Source organism: Astatotilapia calliptera, chromosome 9, assembly GCF_900246225.1.
Source record: "Astatotilapia calliptera chromosome 9, fAstCal1.2, whole genome shotgun sequence".
In the NCBI taxonomy this organism is placed as follows: domain Eukaryota; kingdom Metazoa; phylum Chordata; class Actinopteri; order Cichliformes; family Cichlidae; genus Astatotilapia; species Astatotilapia calliptera.
Genome location: NC_039310.1, coordinates 1,190,980 through 1,208,794, shown reverse-complemented (window position 1 = coordinate 1,208,794; position 17,815 = coordinate 1,190,980). Strand labels below are relative to the sequence as shown.

Below are 17,815 nucleotides of genomic sequence, written 5' to 3'. Positions count from 1 at the left end.
CGGTGGAAGGAATACTTCGAGGACCTCCTTAATCCCACTGACATGTCTTCCGAGGAGGAGGAAGAGTCTGGGGATGAGGGGAATGACCCGCCAATTTCCAGGGGCAAGGTCACTGAGGCAGTTAAACAACTCCTTGGTGGCAGATCCCCTGGTGTTGATGAGGTCCGCCCCGAGTTCCTGAAGGCTCTGGACGTTGTAGGGCTGTCCTGGTTGACACGCCTCTACAATGTTGCGTGGAGATCAGGGGCAGTACCCCTGGTTCTGGCAGACTGGGGTGGTGGTCCCCATCTTTAAGAAGGGAGACCGGAGGGTGTGTTCCAACTACAGGGGGATCACACTCCTCAGCCTCCCTGGGAAAGTCTATGCCAGGGTGCTGGAAAGGAGAGTTCGTCCACTAGTCGAACCTCGGATACAGGAGGAACAATGCGGTTTTCGTCCTGGTCGCGGAACACTGGACCAGCTCTTTATCCTCTCCAGGATACTTGAGGGTGCATGGGAGTTTGCCCAACCAGTCTACATGTGTTTTGTGGACTTGGAGAAGGCATTCGACCGTGTCCGAAAGTCTTTTTTCATGGCCTCTCCGAATTCCTCCCACACCCGAGTTTTTGCTTCAGCCACTGCCTGAGCCGCATTCTGCTTGGCCTGTCGATACCTGTCGGCTGCCTCCGGAGTCCCACAGGCTAACCAAGCCCGATAGGACTCCTTCTTCAGCCTAGTGGCTCCCTTCACCTCTGGTGTCCACCATTTGGTTCGGGGATTACCACCACAGCAGGCACCAACCACCTTGCGGCCGCAGCTCAATGCAGCAGCTTCGGCAATGGAGACTCTGAACATGGTCCATTCGGACTCAATGTCCCCAGTCTCCCTCGGAAAGCTGTTGAAGCTCTGCCGGAGGTGTGCATTGAAGATCTCGCGGACTGGGGCCTCTGCTAGACGTTCCCAGCACACCCTCACTACGCGTTTAGGTGCACCGGCCCAGAAGAAACTCGAAGGAGAAAGGCTGAAGAGGAGAAAGGAGGAAGAACAAAGAAAAAGGGAAGAAGAGGAGAGGATCGAATTGAAGGAGCGGTGTAAATTCATCGGCCTCGCTTCCCTGGGATTATTTGGCCCAGGAGCATATTTTACAACTTATGTTCTCACGGGGCTCGGTGGAGCCCTTGGATATTCTCAGTTAAATTGTACACTGGCAATGTTCGCTTAGCTAAACCCACCCCGTTTCTCCTTGTTACACTATGAAGGCTGAGTTTCATTTCACTTGTTTTCTAGGATTTCTAGTTCTAATGCAGTCTATGTACTTACTTACTTACTTACTCACTCACTGAATGTTTGCCTATGCTGTAGCTGTTCTATGAAGTTGCTATAAAACAACAACAAAACAAATAAGCCCCCCTTTCTAGGATTTTCAACAGAAGGCGATTGTCTCGTTCGTTCTGAAACTTTTTTTTTGTCAAAACCTTCTCCCTCGCTCAAAACCGAGGGAGATAAAAAGAAAAAGATGGACTCTGCACCCCTGCGTCGCGACGAGGAGGACAGTTCCTCGGACAGCTCAACTGACAGTTCCTCGGAAGAGGGAGAGATACTGTCCAACGCGGAGTGTGACAGCGGGGGGCGAGCGGCAAGACGCCGAGCTTGACGGTTGGGCGTCTTCTTTACTCGTCGATTCCGTGAAAACTGCATAGGTGTATCACCTACTCGACCTAGTGATCAACGAGTACCGCACCGAAGCATGCAACAGGTGCAAGACCAATCACCCCAGCCAGAGACAACACGAGTGTCTGCGAGTCTTGGTGTCAGGGTCCCTGTGCCTACCCGGTCGGCACAGGGACCCTTCCAGGGCGGAGCTCACCTGTGGGCTTCTGCCCTTGGTCCAAGCACCTGGTCGCCATCACGCACCTGTGGCTCGTTACGAGAGTGTTCCAGCTCCTTTATAAGACGGCAGCTCTGTGTTTCTCGTCGCTGGACCGTTGCCAACCCGCATTCCCTGGACCAACCCCTGTGTTTCCTGAGTGATTGAGTGTGCGAGGAGTGGAGTACGTCATCGTGTTTTCTGTGGAGTGTGGAGAGGAGCGTGAGGAGTGGACGGAGTGCGTGTGCACTTTCAGCATCTTTTCCCTTTGTGTGTGGACCCCCGGAGCCCGGCTTCCCCCCTCACCTCTGTAAATAGATCACCTGGTGTGCTGTAATAAAGATTCTTGTGTTTCCCAACTCAGAGTCTGCGCGTGTGTCCGTTCCATCCCGCTGTGACACTTGGAGGATGACTTTTACGCTAAACATTATTACAGCATCAGGAAAAGACTCCTCACGCCTCGTTTCATTCCTTCCATTCAACGTCTCCTGATCATGTATTCACAGCCACCGAAGGCACTGTACAGCACCGAGCACCTGAAACACGGACAGTTTGTTGATATTGTAATCAAAAATACAGCCCAGGGGGGGGGGGGGGTGTTTTAAAAACACCCCCCCCCCCCCCCATTGCGCATGTCCCTAAATGGTATGGCCTTCCAGATTGCCTCAGTTGAGTGTAATTTCAAATAAGATAAAATAAAACTCAGAAGCGTCTGTGTGTTGTATTCTTCTTTTTCTTCTTCTTCATCTTCTTCTATTTCTTCTTCTTATTATTATTATTATTATCATTATTATCATTATCATTATTATCATTATTGTGATTATGTTTCATTTTCATGTACTGGGGTATCAATGACCTCCACGCTGCTGCAGCAGCTTCTGTGCGTGGCCCCCAAGTGCTACGTTTTCTTCCACTGAAGAACCCATTAGAATCGCTCTGGGGCACTCTTCGACCCCAAATGATCGTTCTGTTTTTTTCATTTTCATTCACCTGTCTCTACTGAGGGTGGGGTAATTAGGGACCCCCGGGGTCTGGGGCAGCCCCGAAGGGGAGCACAAGGGTTAACAGCGGCCTCCCATGGACGAACATGATAGAGCCTGCCTGAAACTAGGAGAAAAATTGAATGGCATTCAGGGAGGGAAACGTGGGTGTACGGGGCGCGGGAGCCAACCCTGATGCGCGGCCTGTGAAATGCTACCCAGGGGTACTCTGGGACCCCCGGGGTCCGGAACTGCCCAGACGGGGAGCACGAGGGTTAAGCTCATTTTCGAATAGGATGGTTAGTGAGTCTTGCGCAATGAGCTCTTCCACTGATGTAGTAATGTCAAATTCTTCAAGCGTTACATCAATATCACTGTACATGCACAGAGCACTTGTAGATGTTTTTGTGCAAACACTCACAATTGTTTATGACGCGAATATTGCAGCATTAACTATGCATTATAACTGTGCTGTCATGTGCAGCTATTAAAAAAAAGTAGAAACTAATCAATATCCTTCACTCTGAATTGTTTTTTAAATCCCAATAAATGGGTTACAGTGTTAAGAAATATATTCTAAAACACTTCTTCAGTAAAGACTCAGAGAAGAGAAACACACAGAACTTCTTGCTAGCAAGGGCAGTCTCCAGAACTGAGACTCGCGCTGAGAAACTGTCCCGGTCTTTATTTATACTTCAGTGAGAGTTTGTTCTTTACATTGCAATGTGGAGGTGTACGTGTGTGTGTGTGTGTGTGTGTGTGTGTGTGTGTGTGTGTGTGTGTGTGTGTGTGTGTGTGTGTGTGTGTGTGTGTGAGGTCAAGATGTGACCCTGTGAAGACTCCCCAAAGCTGGTGCCAGGAGTCTAGCGGGTCCATCTAAACAAAAGGCTCTTATACTTAAAGAGATATACGTGTGTTTGCTATACCATATATCAACAAAGAGAAGATACGACCTCTCTCATGCTCCTAGGATGTGGGGGTGAACACCCTAGAATGTTACAGACCTCCTAGGATGAGACATTCTTTCAATATGCCACCAACTAAACACTAATGATTACATGCAGTATTCTACCATATACAAACTTATATAATTAAAAGATTATACTGACTACTAAGTACAATTTCCTATTGACATACAGTATCTACATGAACCCCCTTATCGAGGAAGCCTCTCACTTACGGCCATACCACGCCTGTTCTCATCTGATCTCTGAAGCTAAGCAGGGGCGGTCCTGCATAGTTGCGTCACCTTCACCTTGCTCCGTGTTAGAAACTCCATGATATCGTGTTCCCTGCTCAGGGTAGCACACTGATGCGCATTTATTCAGTATTCTTCGAGACCGCAGTCGGCAGCCAATAAGAGTTCAAACTGGTTGCACATGGGTGTCAGGTTGACACTGCGCCCGCTGCACACTACAAGGTTAACAAGTTCCTCTGTACTGAGCCCAGAGGGACTAGCCACAGACATTTTCTACATTTACAGAATAAATAAGTTTGTGTATTTCCTAAATATTTCGTTCTTGTTTTTTTGTTTTGCACAAAAGCGAAATGCAATCAGGAGCGTTGTCATGAAGCTCACCTCCACTGAGTGAGCAGCGGCGCCCTCTGCAGTTTGTGTGTGGAAGTGCAAAAGCTTACAGCACCTGGTATTCCCAGGCGGTCTCCCATCCAAGTACTGACCAGGCCCGACCCTGCTTAGCTTCCGAGATCAGACGAGATGGGGCGTGTTCAGGGTGGTATGGCCGTAAGCGAGAGAAGCCCGCTATAAAAGACCTTTTATACTTGGCAAATGTCACACAGTTTAAAATATAGTATTGTGCTAAGCTTCACATGTTACAGCGAAAGCATGCAAATCTTTGTTGCGAACTGCAGCTTCAACACTGAGCTGCAAAAATGCTTTTCCCGCGGTAACGTCACCATAATAACACGTTAGTTTCTCACAGCACAGTGTTAAAGTGACAGAGAGCACACAGTGTGTTAGGACCATTTGGAAGTGCAACATTTTTGTGGTTTGGACAATTCAACTTATATACAGGACATTAAAAAAACGTAAGCATGACTGTGTCATCACAGCATGTATAAAAAGGCTGTTTCTGAAGCAGCTCCTCCCTTACAGCCACACCACCCTGAACACGCCCGATCTCGTCTGATCTCGGAAGGCAAGCTGGGTCGGGCCTGGTCAGTACTTGGATGGGAGACCGCCTGGGAATACCAGGTGCCATAAGCTTTTGCACTTGCACTCTGCTCCTCCCCTTTTGTGAGTGTGGATGCTTCATCTCTTTGCTCTTTAAATGCTTTGCTTCTTTTATTGATTTTTATGCTGATTTTTCCCTTTTTTCCGTATGAGCTTACCTGCGATAGCTTCTGGACACTTATAGATCATTAGGACTAAAGCGTTCTTAACAGAAACAGCAACATTTTTATAGTTACCTTATCCTCAGCGCTCCGTGTGTCTGTAGCCTAGACACAGCTGAAGCCTGATTACAGCGTCTGGGCACCGAACAGCCTCAATAGCCTGGAAAGGTGCTAACCGCTAGGCTAACTAGCAACAAGATGCCTTCCCTCTCCACAGATGACTACCACAGCCTCCTGCAGAAGATTGCAGTACTGGAGACAAAAATTCATCGCTTAGAAGTAAACGTGGAGGTAAATGGACTGTGTGGAAATGAAACAACCTTGCCTTTGATTCAAAACAATGGCGATGAGCAAGCTAGCACACAGCTAAGGAGCACAGATAACATGACCAAGAAAGTAGACTCTGTGCATTATTATAAATCCTCAAGTGATAATCCCCCCTTAGACTGTCTTGGTGCAAAACCAAGACATAAATCATGTCTCCTGGAAGGGGGAGGACGTATCACGGGCAGGGCACAGCGAGCTGAAATCTCTGAAACCGACTGGCCTTCACTTCCTACGAGACAGAGAAGCTCTTCTACCCCTGTATACGAGAGGAAACAGGACTGGACAACCGTGAATAGGAAGGTTAACAACAAACCTCCAAAACAACTGAATGTGAAACTGCAGAACAGATTTGCTCCACTATCAAAGGACCCTGGATCTATATCGGACAACCATCCATCTAAAAGCAGCGAAGTAAGGTCTGAAAATCTGTTGAAAAGTAAAAGGCCACAGGAAAGCTAAAGGCTAGGCCTGAAACTCTGATTGTGGGTGACTCTGCCGTAAAGGATGTACAAAGGATGTGCGGTAAGAACACTAAAGTCCTCTGCTTTCCTAACGATATGGTCAACAACCTGAAGGAGAGAATTCTTCAAATTGCAGATGAATATCCAACTGTGACAAACATTGTTCTGCATACAGGGTCAAACGATGTGTCCAAACAACAGTCGGAGGTTCTGAAACAGGACTTTACTGGATTACTAAATACTGTAAACTCTCTGAATGCAGCTGTATTCATCAGTGGACCTGTACCGCCGGTCAGAGGAGGAGACGAGAGATTCAGCAGGTTGTTTACACTGAATAAATGGCTTATATCAGCATGTGCTGACCACTCAGTGCATTTTATCAACAACTTTAATATTTTTTGGGAACGCAGGCATCTGTTTAAAGCAAATGGATTTAATTTTAACAAGTCAGGGGTGAAATTGTTCACCTCCAACTTGTTTTATTCCATACGTCATCCATCTGTGCTTGGTGCCAAGGCTGAGATAAACGAGGAGTTACAGTGGGGCAAAAAAGTATTTAGTCAGCCACCGATTGTGCAAGTTCCCCCACTTAAAATGATGACAGAGGTCAGTAATTTGCACCAGAGGTACACTTCAACTGTGAGAGACAGAATGTGAAAAAAAAATCCATGAATCCACATGGTAGGATTTGTAAAGAATTTATTCGTAAATCAGGGTGGAAAATAAGTATTTGGTCACCTCAAACAAGGAAAATCTCTGGCTCTCACAGACCTGTAACGTCTTCTGTAAGAAGCTTTTCTGTCCCCCACTCGTTACCTGTATGAATGGCACCTGTTTGAACTCATCATCTGTATAAAAGACACCTGTCCACAGCCTCAAACAGTCAGACTCCAAACTCCGCCATGGCCAAGACCAAAGAGCTTTCGAAGGACACCAGGAAAAGTATTGTAGACCTGCACCAGACTGGGAAGAGTGAATCTACAATAGGCAAGCAGCTTGGTGTGAAAAAATCAACTGTGGGAGCAATCATCAGAAAATGGAAGACATACAAGACCACTGATAATCTCCCTCCATCTGGGGCTCCACGCAAGATCTCATCCCGTGGGGTCAAAATGATCATGAGAACGGTGAGCAAAGATCCCAGAACCACACGGGGGGACCTGGTGAATGACCTGCAGAGAGCTGGGACCAAAGTAACAAAGGTCACCATCAGTAACACACTACAACGGCAGGGAATCAAATCCCGCAGTGCCAGACGTGTTCCGCTGCTGAAGCCAGTGCATGTCCAGGCCCGTCTGAAGTTTGCCAGAGAGCACATGGATGATACAGCAGAGGATTGGGAGAATGTCATGTGGTCAGATGAAACCAAAGTAGAACTTTTTGGTATAAACTCAACTCGTCGTGTTTGGAGGAAGAAGAATACTGAGTTGCATCCCAAGAACACCATACCTACTGTGAAGTATGGGGGTGGAAACATCATGCTATGGGGCTGTTTTTCTGCCAAGGGGACAGGACGACTGATCCGTGTTAAGGACAGAATGAATGGGGCCATGTATCGTGAGATTTTCAGCCAAAACCTCCTTCCATCAGTGAGAACTTTGAAGATGAAACGAGGCTGGGTCTTCCAACATGACAATGATCCAAAACACACCGCCCGGGCAACAAAGGAGTGGCTCCGTAAGAAGCATTTGAAAGTCCTGGAGTGGCCTAGCCAGTCTCCAGACCTCAACCCCATAGAAAATCTGTGGCGGGAGTTGAAAGTCCGTGTTGCTCGGCGACAGCCCCAAAACATCACTGCTCTCGAGAAGATCTGCATGGAGGAATGGGCCAAAATACCAGCTACTGTGTGTGCAAACCTGGTAAAGACCTATAGTAAACGTTTGACCTGTGTTATTGCCAACAAAGGTTATGTTACAAAGTATTGAGTTGTATTTTTGTTATTGACCAAATACTTATTTTCCACCCTGATTTACGAATAAATTCTTTACAAATCCTACCATGTGGATTCATGGATTTTTTTTCACATTCTGTCTCTCACAGTTGAAGTGTACCTCTGGTGCAAATTACTGACCTCTGTCATCATTTTAGGTGGGGGAACTTGCACAATCGGTGGCTGACTAAATACTTTTTTGCCCCACTGTATCTCATAAAGAGGAACAAACAGTACTCCAAGAACAGACAAAGCCCAGCAGAAACCTTGAGGAGGAGCCTCATCTGCCCCCACCCGGGAAGAGCCTCAGAAAGGAGAGACATCCATGGCATCTGAGGAAGAGCCTCAGAAAGGAGAGACATCTGAGGCAAGAAGAGGGGTCCCTATTTGCCTCCAACTCTCTCAACAACACCAACGACCAGGACCAGGGACCACGATCTTCCCCAGTCCCCCAAACCCCTGACAGGCCATCACCCTCCTCCCCCTCCCTTTCTCCCTCCTCCCCACACCTGAAATTCACTGAGGAGATGATGGAGCGGGTCAATGCTGAGCTCAGATCTACCCCCTGGCCCAATCCCTTTTTATCCCCCATAAACCCCCCACCAGAGCAGCCAAAGGTTCGCCATCGAGCCCCACCCTCAACAGAGCAAACAAAGTTACATTGCCCAGCCCCCCTTAGTTCCTCCTTACCACCTTCATGCCCTGTCTCCGCAGTCTGATGTGTGATGTGTGGAGGGTCCGGGCTGTGAGGATTATGGCAGTGGTGACTTTTCCCAGGAGAAGCTGGGACCCTGTTTACTAGAAGGTTTTCAAATTTCTGTACTTTTAGGTGACAGAAGGAGACATGTGGCCTGGTCAAAACACAGAGAGCTGCACTCTAAAAGATCTTTAAACATAGTAAACATACCTTGTGTGCCACAGACTGCTCCCAAACACGAGGGGACAAGTAATACCTCTAAAACACTTAAGTTGGCTTTATTAAACATTAGATCTTTAGCTGGGAAAACATTTTTAATTAATGATTTAATCACTGAGCACAGCCTTGATTTTATGTTTTTAACTGAAACTTGGTTGGACCAAAGTAACAGTGGAGCTGTTCTCATCGAGACGACCCCTCCTAACTACAGTTTTATCAGTGAGGTCAGGGCGAGCAGGAGAGGAGGAGGGGTTGCTGTCTTATTTAATGAATCATTTCAATGTAAGCAGCTATCTCCTGGAAGTTTTGAGTCTTTTGAATATGTGGCTTTACAGCTGAAGGCCCCATCCAAAGTTGTGTTTCTTAATGTTTACAGGCCTCCCAAATACTGCACAGACTTTTTTAATGACCTCAGTGAACTGCTGTCTGTGATCTGTGTTGATTTCGACTGTGTAATTATTGTTGGAGATTTCAACATCCATGTGGACAACCCTCAGGACAAAGGGACTAAAGACCTGAGTAACACTCTGGGCAACTTTGGGCTGACTCAGCATGTAACAGAGGCCACACATAATAGAGGACACACTCTTGACCTACTGATCTCCAAGAGCCTGAGCATTTCAGAGGTCACTGTGTCTGATGTGGGCCTGTCTGATCATTACTGTGTTTTCTTTGAAAGTAAAATGTCAGCCCACATAAATATATCAACAGCAGTGATCACAAAACGGTGTGTAACTGAACACAGTAGTGAGATCTTTAACCAGGTCTTCCCATTAACACCTGATCTGTCCAGAGGTTCAATCAATGAGCTCGTCAATAGCTTCAATGCTAACATGTTAAATGTAATGGACACTATTGCTCCCATTAAGGTGAAGGTTATCTCTGGAAGGAAAAAGTCTCCATGGAGAAACTCCACACTGGTGAAAAATGAAAAAAGAGAGTGTAGGAAAGCTGAGCGCAGATGGAGAAAAACAAACCTCCAGGTTCATTATGACATTTATAAAGAGAAACTTCACAATTATAATTTACAACTGAGGAGTGCAAGAAGGTCCTACTTCTCTGACATCATCACTAAAAACAGCCATAATGCTCGGGTCTTAGTTTCTACAGTTGACAGGCTAACAAACCCTCCTGTGTCAGTGGCAGCTGAACTTCATTCGACCATGGCCTGCAATGACTTTGCCAAATTCTTCACAGAAAAAATCCAAAAGATTAGACAAGCAATTGGTACATCAACAGCAGATTCAGGATATGTACTGTGTCCACCGAAAAACTGTTTAAACACCATGAAACAGTTTCAATCTATTAACAGCAAAGACCTGGAGGACATCTTAGGTAAACTGAACTCCTCCTCCTGCTGTTTAGATGTCCTGCCAACAAGTTTTTTCAAAAAGGTCTCAAAGACTTTAGAGTCAGACCTGTTACAGATCGTCAACTTTTCTTTATTATCAGGTGTGTTTCCAGAATCACTAAAAACTGCTGTAATCAAACCTATACTGAAAAAGGACAATCTTGACAAGACACAAATGAACAACTACAGGCCGATCTCAAATCTCCCGTTTTTAAGTAAGATCATTGAAAAAGCAGTTTCTCAACAGCTCAGTTACTTCTTAAAACAGAATAATTGCTACGATGCCTTCCAGTCAGGTTTTAGACAGAACCACAGCACTGAAACCGCTCTGACCAAAGTGTTTAATGACATATGTCTGAATACAGACAGTGGAAAAATGTCAGTCCTAGTTTTACTGGATCTCAGTGCAGCATTTGATACAGTTGACCACAACATATTACTCAAACGACTGGAGAACTGGACAGGTCTTTCAGGAACTGTACTAAACTGGTTCAAAACATACGTAGAAAACAGGAAATACTTTGTATCAATAGGTAACTTCACATCTGAGCAGACAAGTATCACATGTGGAGTTCCCCAAGGTTCCATCTTGGGACCCCTTCTGTTTAACATTTACATGCTCCCACTGGCACAGATTATAAAGAACAACAAAATAAACTATCACAGCTATGCAGATGACACACAAATATATATCACAATGTCACCAGGAGACCGAGGCCCTGTACAGGCTCTTGGTAAATGCATTGAGGAAATTAATGACTGGCTGTGCCACAATTTTCTCCAGCTAAACAAAAACAAAACTGAGGTAATAGTCTTTGGCGCCAAAGAAAAACGATTACAGGTCACCAGAGAACTTCAATCTATACACCTAAAAACCACAAACCAGGCGAGAAATTTGGGTGTAGTGATGGATGCAGACCTAAACTTAGAAAAACACATTAAGACAATAACAAGTCAGCTTACTATCACCTCAAGAATATATCAAGGATAAAAGATCTGATGTCTCAACAGGACCTGGAAAAACTAGTCCATGCATTCATCTTTAGTAGGCTTGATTACTGTAACAGCATCTTTACAGGTCTACCTAAAAAATCAGTCAGACAACTACAGCTCATTCAGAACTCTGCTGCTTGAGTCCTCACTAAGACCAAAAAAGTGGACCACATCAGTCCAGCTCTGAGGTCTTTACACTGGCTGCCTGTCCGTCAGAGGATAGACTTTAAAGTTCTGATGCTGGTCTATAAAGCTCTGAATGGTTTAGGACCAAAATACATCAATGACCTCCTGACCCAGTATGAACCATCCAGATCCCTCAGGTCATCTGGATCCGGTCTTTTATCAGTTCCCAGAGTCAGAACCAGACACGGAGAAGCTGCATTCAGCTTTTATGCTCCTTATATCTGGAACAAACTCCCAGAAAGCCTCAGATCAGCTGAAACACTCAGTTTATTTAAATCCAGGTTGAAGACTCACCTGTTCTCAGCTGCATTTGAATAAAGCACCAAATCCACACTTTAAGCTTAAATTTCAAAACTTACATTTAACTACTGATTTGATCTATTGTTCTGATTTTATCTGTTTTGATTTTATATACTGTTTTGTTTGTTTGTTTGTTTGTTAATTAGTTAGTTAGTTTGCTTATTTTTAATCAATTTTAAATCATGCTTTTTATTTGTTTTTGTTTCTAATGTCTCTGTAAAGCACTTTGAATCACCTTGTTGTTGAATTGTGCTATACAAATAAACTTTCCTTGCCTTGCCTTGCCTTCAACACACAAATGACAGTTTAAATGTTGAAACGGAACTGAGGCACCCTTTAAGCTCATTTTCGAATAGGATGGTTAGTGAGTCTTGCGCAATGAGCTCTTCCACTGATGTAGTAATGTCAAATTCTTCAAGCGTTACATCAATATCACTGTACATGCACAGAGCACTTGTAGATATTTTTGTGCAAACACTCACAATTGTTTATGACGCGAATATTGCAGCATTAACTATGCATTATAACTGTGCTGTCATGTGCAGCTATTAAAAAAAAGTAGAAACTAATCAATATCCTTCACTCTGAATTGTTTTTTAAATCCCAATAAATGGGTTACAGTGTTAAGAAATATATTCTAAAACACTTCTTCAGTAAAGACTCAGAGAAGAGAAACACACAGAACTTCTTGCTAGCAAGGGCAGTCTCCAGAACTGAGACTCGCGCTGAGAAACTGTCCCGGTCTTTATTTATACTTCAGTGAGAGTTTGTTCTTTACATTGCAATGTGGAGGTGTACGTGTGTGTGTGTGTGTGTGTGTGTGTGTGTGTGTGTGTGTGTGTGTGTGTGTGTGTGTGAGGTCAAGATGTGACCCTGTGAAGACTCCCCAAAGCTGGTGCCAGGGGTCTAGCGGGTCCATCTAAACAAAAGGCTCTTATACTTTAAGAGATATACGTGTGTTTGCTATACCATATATCAACAAAGAAAAGATACGACCTCTCTCATGCTCCTAGGATGTGGGGGTGAACACCCTAGAATGTTACAGACCTCCTAGGATGAGACATTCTTTCAATATGCCACCAACTAAACACTAATGATTACATGCAGTATTCTACCATATACAAACTTATATAATTAAAAGATTATACTGACTACTAAGTACAATTTCCTATTGACATACAGTATCTACATGAACCCCCTTATCGAGGAAGCCTCTCACTTACGGCCATACCACGCCTGTTCTCATCTGATCTCTGAAGCTAAGCAGGGGCGGTCCTGCATAGTAGCGTCACCTTCACCTTGCTCCAGGTTAGAAACTCCATGATATCGTGTTCCCTGCTCAGGGTAGCACACTGATGCGCATTTATTCAGTATTCTTCGAGACCGCAGTCGGCAGCCAATAAGAGTTCAAACTGGTTGCACATGGGTGTCAGGTTGACACTGCGCCCGCTGCAAACTACAAGGTTAACAAGTTCCTCTGTACTGAGCCCAGAGGGACTAGCCACAGACATTTTCTACATTTACAGAATAAATAAGTTTGTGTATTTCCTAAATATTTCGTTCTTGTTTTTTTGTTTTGCACAAAAGCGAAATGCAATCAGGAGCGTTGTCATGAAGCTTTTCCTGAAGCTCACCTCCACTGAGTGAGCAGCGGCGCCCTCTGCAGTTTGTGTGTGGAAGTGCAAAAGCTTACAGCACCTGGTATTCCCAGGCGGTCTCCCATCCAAGTACTGACCAGGCCCGACCCTGCTTAGCTTCCGAGATCAGACGAGATGGGGCGTGTTCAGGGTGGTATGGCCGTAAGCGAGAGAAGCCCGCTATAAAAGACCTTTTATACTTGGCAAATGTCACACAGTTTAAAATATAGTATTGTGCTAAGCTTCACATGTTACAGCGAAAGCATGCAAATCTTTGTTGCGAACTGCAGCTGCAACACTGAGCTTCAAAAATGCTTTTCCCGCGGTAACGTCACCATAATAACACATGTTAGTTTCTCACAGCACAGTGTTAAAGTGACACAGAGCACACAGTGTGTTAGGACCATTTGGAAGTGCAACATTTTTGTGGTTTGGAGAATTCAACTTATATACAGGACATTAAAAAAACGTAAGCATGACTATGTCATCACAGCATGTATAAAAAGGCTGTTTCTGAAGCAGCTCCTCCCTTACAGCCACACCACCCTGAACACGCCCGATCTCGTCTGATCTCGGAAGGCAAGCTGGGTCGGGCCTGGTCAGTACTTGGATGGGAGACCGCCTGGGAGTACCAGGTGCCGTAAGCTTTTGCACTTCAACACACAAATGACAGTTTAAATGTTGAAACGGATCTGAGGCACTCTTTAATGCTCCATGATAACTTTCCTATGAGCTTTTGAAGATCACTGACATCATGGCTTTTAGCCTCATTGTTTCTGCAAAGAGATTTCTGCAGTCACTGAATCTTTTGATAAAATATATTTTTATGCCTCTAGAGGATGGAATATTTTAAGACTTTACACTTGGGAACATTATTCTGAAATTGTTGCACAATTTGTTAATGGAGTTTTTTGCAGATTGATCAACCTCTGCCCATATTTCCTCCAGAGCAACTCTGCTTCTCTAAGATGCTCTTTTACAGTTTTTTCTGATTGCTTAAGCACATTTTTTGTAACTATTGGCTAATTTTGCAAAACTCTTCACACAAATAAAAAAACCTGTCACCCAATAATCAAAACATTGTAGTTCTCTTGCAAAAGCAAACACAGCTAGATTACAGTTTTTTCTGAATGCTTAAACCCTAACTGTGATTCCTGTAGCACAATCTCTAAAACTATTCAGACTTATAGCAAAACCACTCACTGAGTTTGCAAAACTAAAAGCACAAAAACTGCTTTGCACTCAGTTTGCAATTTTGTAACACACACTTTGCAAAACTGTAGGCACAATTCACTGCACAACACTCAATTACCAAATTTCCAACACACTCCTAGCAAAAGTATACACATGTATGGCTATCATTAACACTAATCTGCCAACTGTCTGGCACACTTTCACATGTGAAAACTTTTTTAGATAATTAGTTCACTTTGCAATCAGCCTAAGCACTATAATACAGGTAAGCTGTGTGTGCGGAGTACAATGGAGGGAGCAGGAAGAGTGAGAAGTAGAGGAGGCCGAGGAAGAGGACGTGGAGGTGAAGAAGTAGGATGAAGAGGACGACAAGGACAAGGAGGAGCAAGAGGAAGACGAGGAGGGGGGAGAGGAAGATGAGGAGGGGGGAGAGGAAGGGTAGGAAGAGTAAGAAATAGAATTGCTGATGACATCAGAGCTACAATAGTGGACCATGTAATCAACCGTGGAATGACCCTGAGGGTAGCTGGCCAACGGGTCCAGCCTAACTCGAGCCGCTACACTGTAGCAAGCACCATAAGGACATCTTGAAATGAGAATCGGTGAGTACAGTCACTTTGCACAAAGACTTGTAGCACTGCCATATGCCAATGAGAAACACACCAATACCACTGATGTAAAAATACTGAAATTGTTACTTTACAGAATTGCTAGATGACCAGATGCTGGGGCAGAGGAAGCATGTTCACTGCAGACCAAGTAACCCATATAGTCATTATGGCGATTGCAAATAATCCTATACTTGGAAATAAACACTTGTGTTTGTTTTGATGTGTTTGAATAAACACCAGTACTTGAAGTTTGGATCCCTCTATGCTTATGGATCTATGACAGAAGTATGAGCTCAAACTGACATAGCCTACCTTGTGCACAGAGAAAGCAAAAGCCAGATGTGTTTTGTATTCATACCATCAGTGTGCAGTTGGCGCATTGTGTGCTTAGGAGATGATGGCTTGTGTGTACTGTTTGATACGGAAACACCATTTTTACGAAGGTATGAATGACTATCCTCCACCTAAAACCGTGGTCCATAAGAAGAAAAATATTATTTCTGCTTTATTATTGAAACAATGGAAAACACAGTCTTAATTGATTTACATGGCACTATTGCATGTCAAGTTTGAAATTTTCTCTGTATGTTGCTTGCGCTGTCTGTGTTCTATGATCTTCCCCTTTAAACATAACAAGTTGTGTTAGAGGACTGCCCATCCCAGGGCCTGGCTCTATTGGATGTGTCTTATATTTGATGTAATGTTGAATTTCACTTTGGTCAAAATAGGTGTTCAACAAATCAGTGTGTTTGGTTATGTAGGAGTGTTTAGCTTATTTTAGAGTTTAGAAATGTGTTAACATAGAATGTAGAACTATTGTAGAGACACTGCCCTTGAAGTAATAAAGGCTGACTGTGTCGTGAACTTAGGAGTAGAGTGTAGGAGACCTCCCACACTGAGTGGAAATTCCCCAGAGGATGTATGGGTGGGGGTCTCAACATTTGTAACTGTGGTCTGGAAGGGAGATGGGTTTTATGACCTCTAGGGAGTTACCTACACCCACAGTGTTTTAACTGTCACGCACACACATCCACACGCACTCACACATACACACAGGTATGCGTACACAGTCACACACGAGCACTCACATAGACACGTGGGAACGCACATGTAGGCATTCATGTGCTCGTGCACATAGACACAGACACAGAGTTTGCAGCACACCGTGGGGGGTTTTATGATGGGGTCGCTTCTATAAAGCTGGCTGTAACTAACAAAGGGGTGAAGATTTTTGCAGAGGGACACCGGCCTTGTCTTCCCTTCTAGAAGATGCATGCTTAAATGAAGATGAATAAAGATGAATAAAAGCTTTGTGAAAATGACTACTGAGTCCGGTGCCATTTCTGGATGCTCGAGGAATAAAAAGAACCGGGGTAAAACTGATTTCGTAACAGTTACCTTATCAGCTTGTGATTTCCATCAATGTGCCACAATGAGTTTGGACCTGCAACCTGATATGTTCTTCGTTCTGGTCTCCGCAAAACTGCTCTAAGGGCAGCTGCTCCAGGATTTATCCGTAGCATGCTTGCTAGAACCCTCCTTCGCTGTACACGTAGTCTACGTACTCGCAGGGAGGCTCTGACAGCCTCAGGACCAATTTGTTCATTGCCAGCGACAATGTCCTGCACATGTTCATCCAAGGCACTGTCAGTCAGTTCCGCATACATTGATGCACGGGTGAAATGATACTGTCTGAAATCAGACAAAAAAACATGAGTAATTTATCATTACCATAACAACACACTTCATTACTTGACTAGTGGTGCACATTCAAATATACTTATTTTTACAATTTCACAATACCATTTAATTTGAATAAACAGTGAGTGTGTGTCACAAAGAACTGAAAGTCACACTGGTTTCAAAAGTCACTGACCACAGACGTCTTCGAATTGTACGAAGTTGTGATTGCAGTGCAGTACGGTGTAGCCTAACCCGGATAATGTAACAAGTGTTATAAAACCGTATTTTCAATAATATAAAGTGGCCAAACGGAGTACCATATTAAAGACCTATTAACATGCCTCACCTAAAATGGCATGTTGGCAACATTCCTAACGGACCAAGGTTAGCATGACCTTTTTTTTTTTTTTTTTTTTTTAATTTTCCATCCATCCATTTGCTTCCGCTTATCCTTTTCAGGGTCGCGGGGGGCGCTGGAGCCTATCCCAGCTGTCATAGGGCGAGAGGCGGGGTGCACCCTGGACAGGTCGCCAGTCTGTCGCAGGGCCAACACACAGGGACAGACAACTATTCACGCTCACATTCAAACCTAGTGGCAATTTGGATTATCCAATTAACCTATCCCCACAAGCTGCATGTCTTTGGACGGTGGGAGGAAGCCAGAGTACCCGGAGTGAACCCACACAAACACGGGGAGAACATGCACACTCCACGCAGAAAGACCCCGGCCTGATGATGGAATTGAACTCAGGACCTTCTTGCTGTGCGGCAACAGTGCTAACCACCGTGCTGCTTTTTAAATTTTATTTTTTTTTAATTATACAATGCTTTGCAATATTGGTTTTGCCTAACAACCTGTTTTTGACTCCAAAATAGTCATTAACGCAACTGCTCTACTATACAGTCAGTGTACCTGATTATAAATCTTTGATTCATGAACCTACACATTGCACCTTATTTACTAGTTGTATGTATTTTAACAGAGCAAGAGGTGGACCACACGTTTGAAGAGTTGCTGGTCTTTATAACTGGGGCTGACTTACTT

General features: G+C 44.4%; 2 non-coding genes and 2 pseudogenes across 2 annotated transcripts; 2 read left to right on the top strand and 2 right to left on the bottom strand.

Moving 5' to 3' along the window:
- Positions 1-4,457: 4,457 nt before the first annotated feature.
- On the bottom strand, positions 4,458-4,576 carry LOC113029936 (5S ribosomal RNA). Its single transcript, XR_003273530.1, has one exon. It is a non-coding gene; the product is annotated as a 5S ribosomal RNA (ribosomal RNA).
- A 358-nt stretch (positions 4,577-4,934) lies between these two features.
- Positions 4,935-5,053, top strand: LOC113029938 (uncharacterized; annotated as a pseudogene).
- An 8,278-nt stretch (positions 5,054-13,331) lies between these two features.
- On the bottom strand, positions 13,332-13,450 carry LOC113029927 (5S ribosomal RNA). Its single transcript, XR_003273521.1, has one exon. It is a non-coding gene; the product is annotated as a 5S ribosomal RNA (ribosomal RNA).
- A 360-nt stretch (positions 13,451-13,810) lies between these two features.
- On the top strand, positions 13,811-13,929 carry LOC113029937 (uncharacterized; annotated as a pseudogene).
- The last annotated feature ends 3,886 nt before the right edge of the window (positions 13,930-17,815 follow it).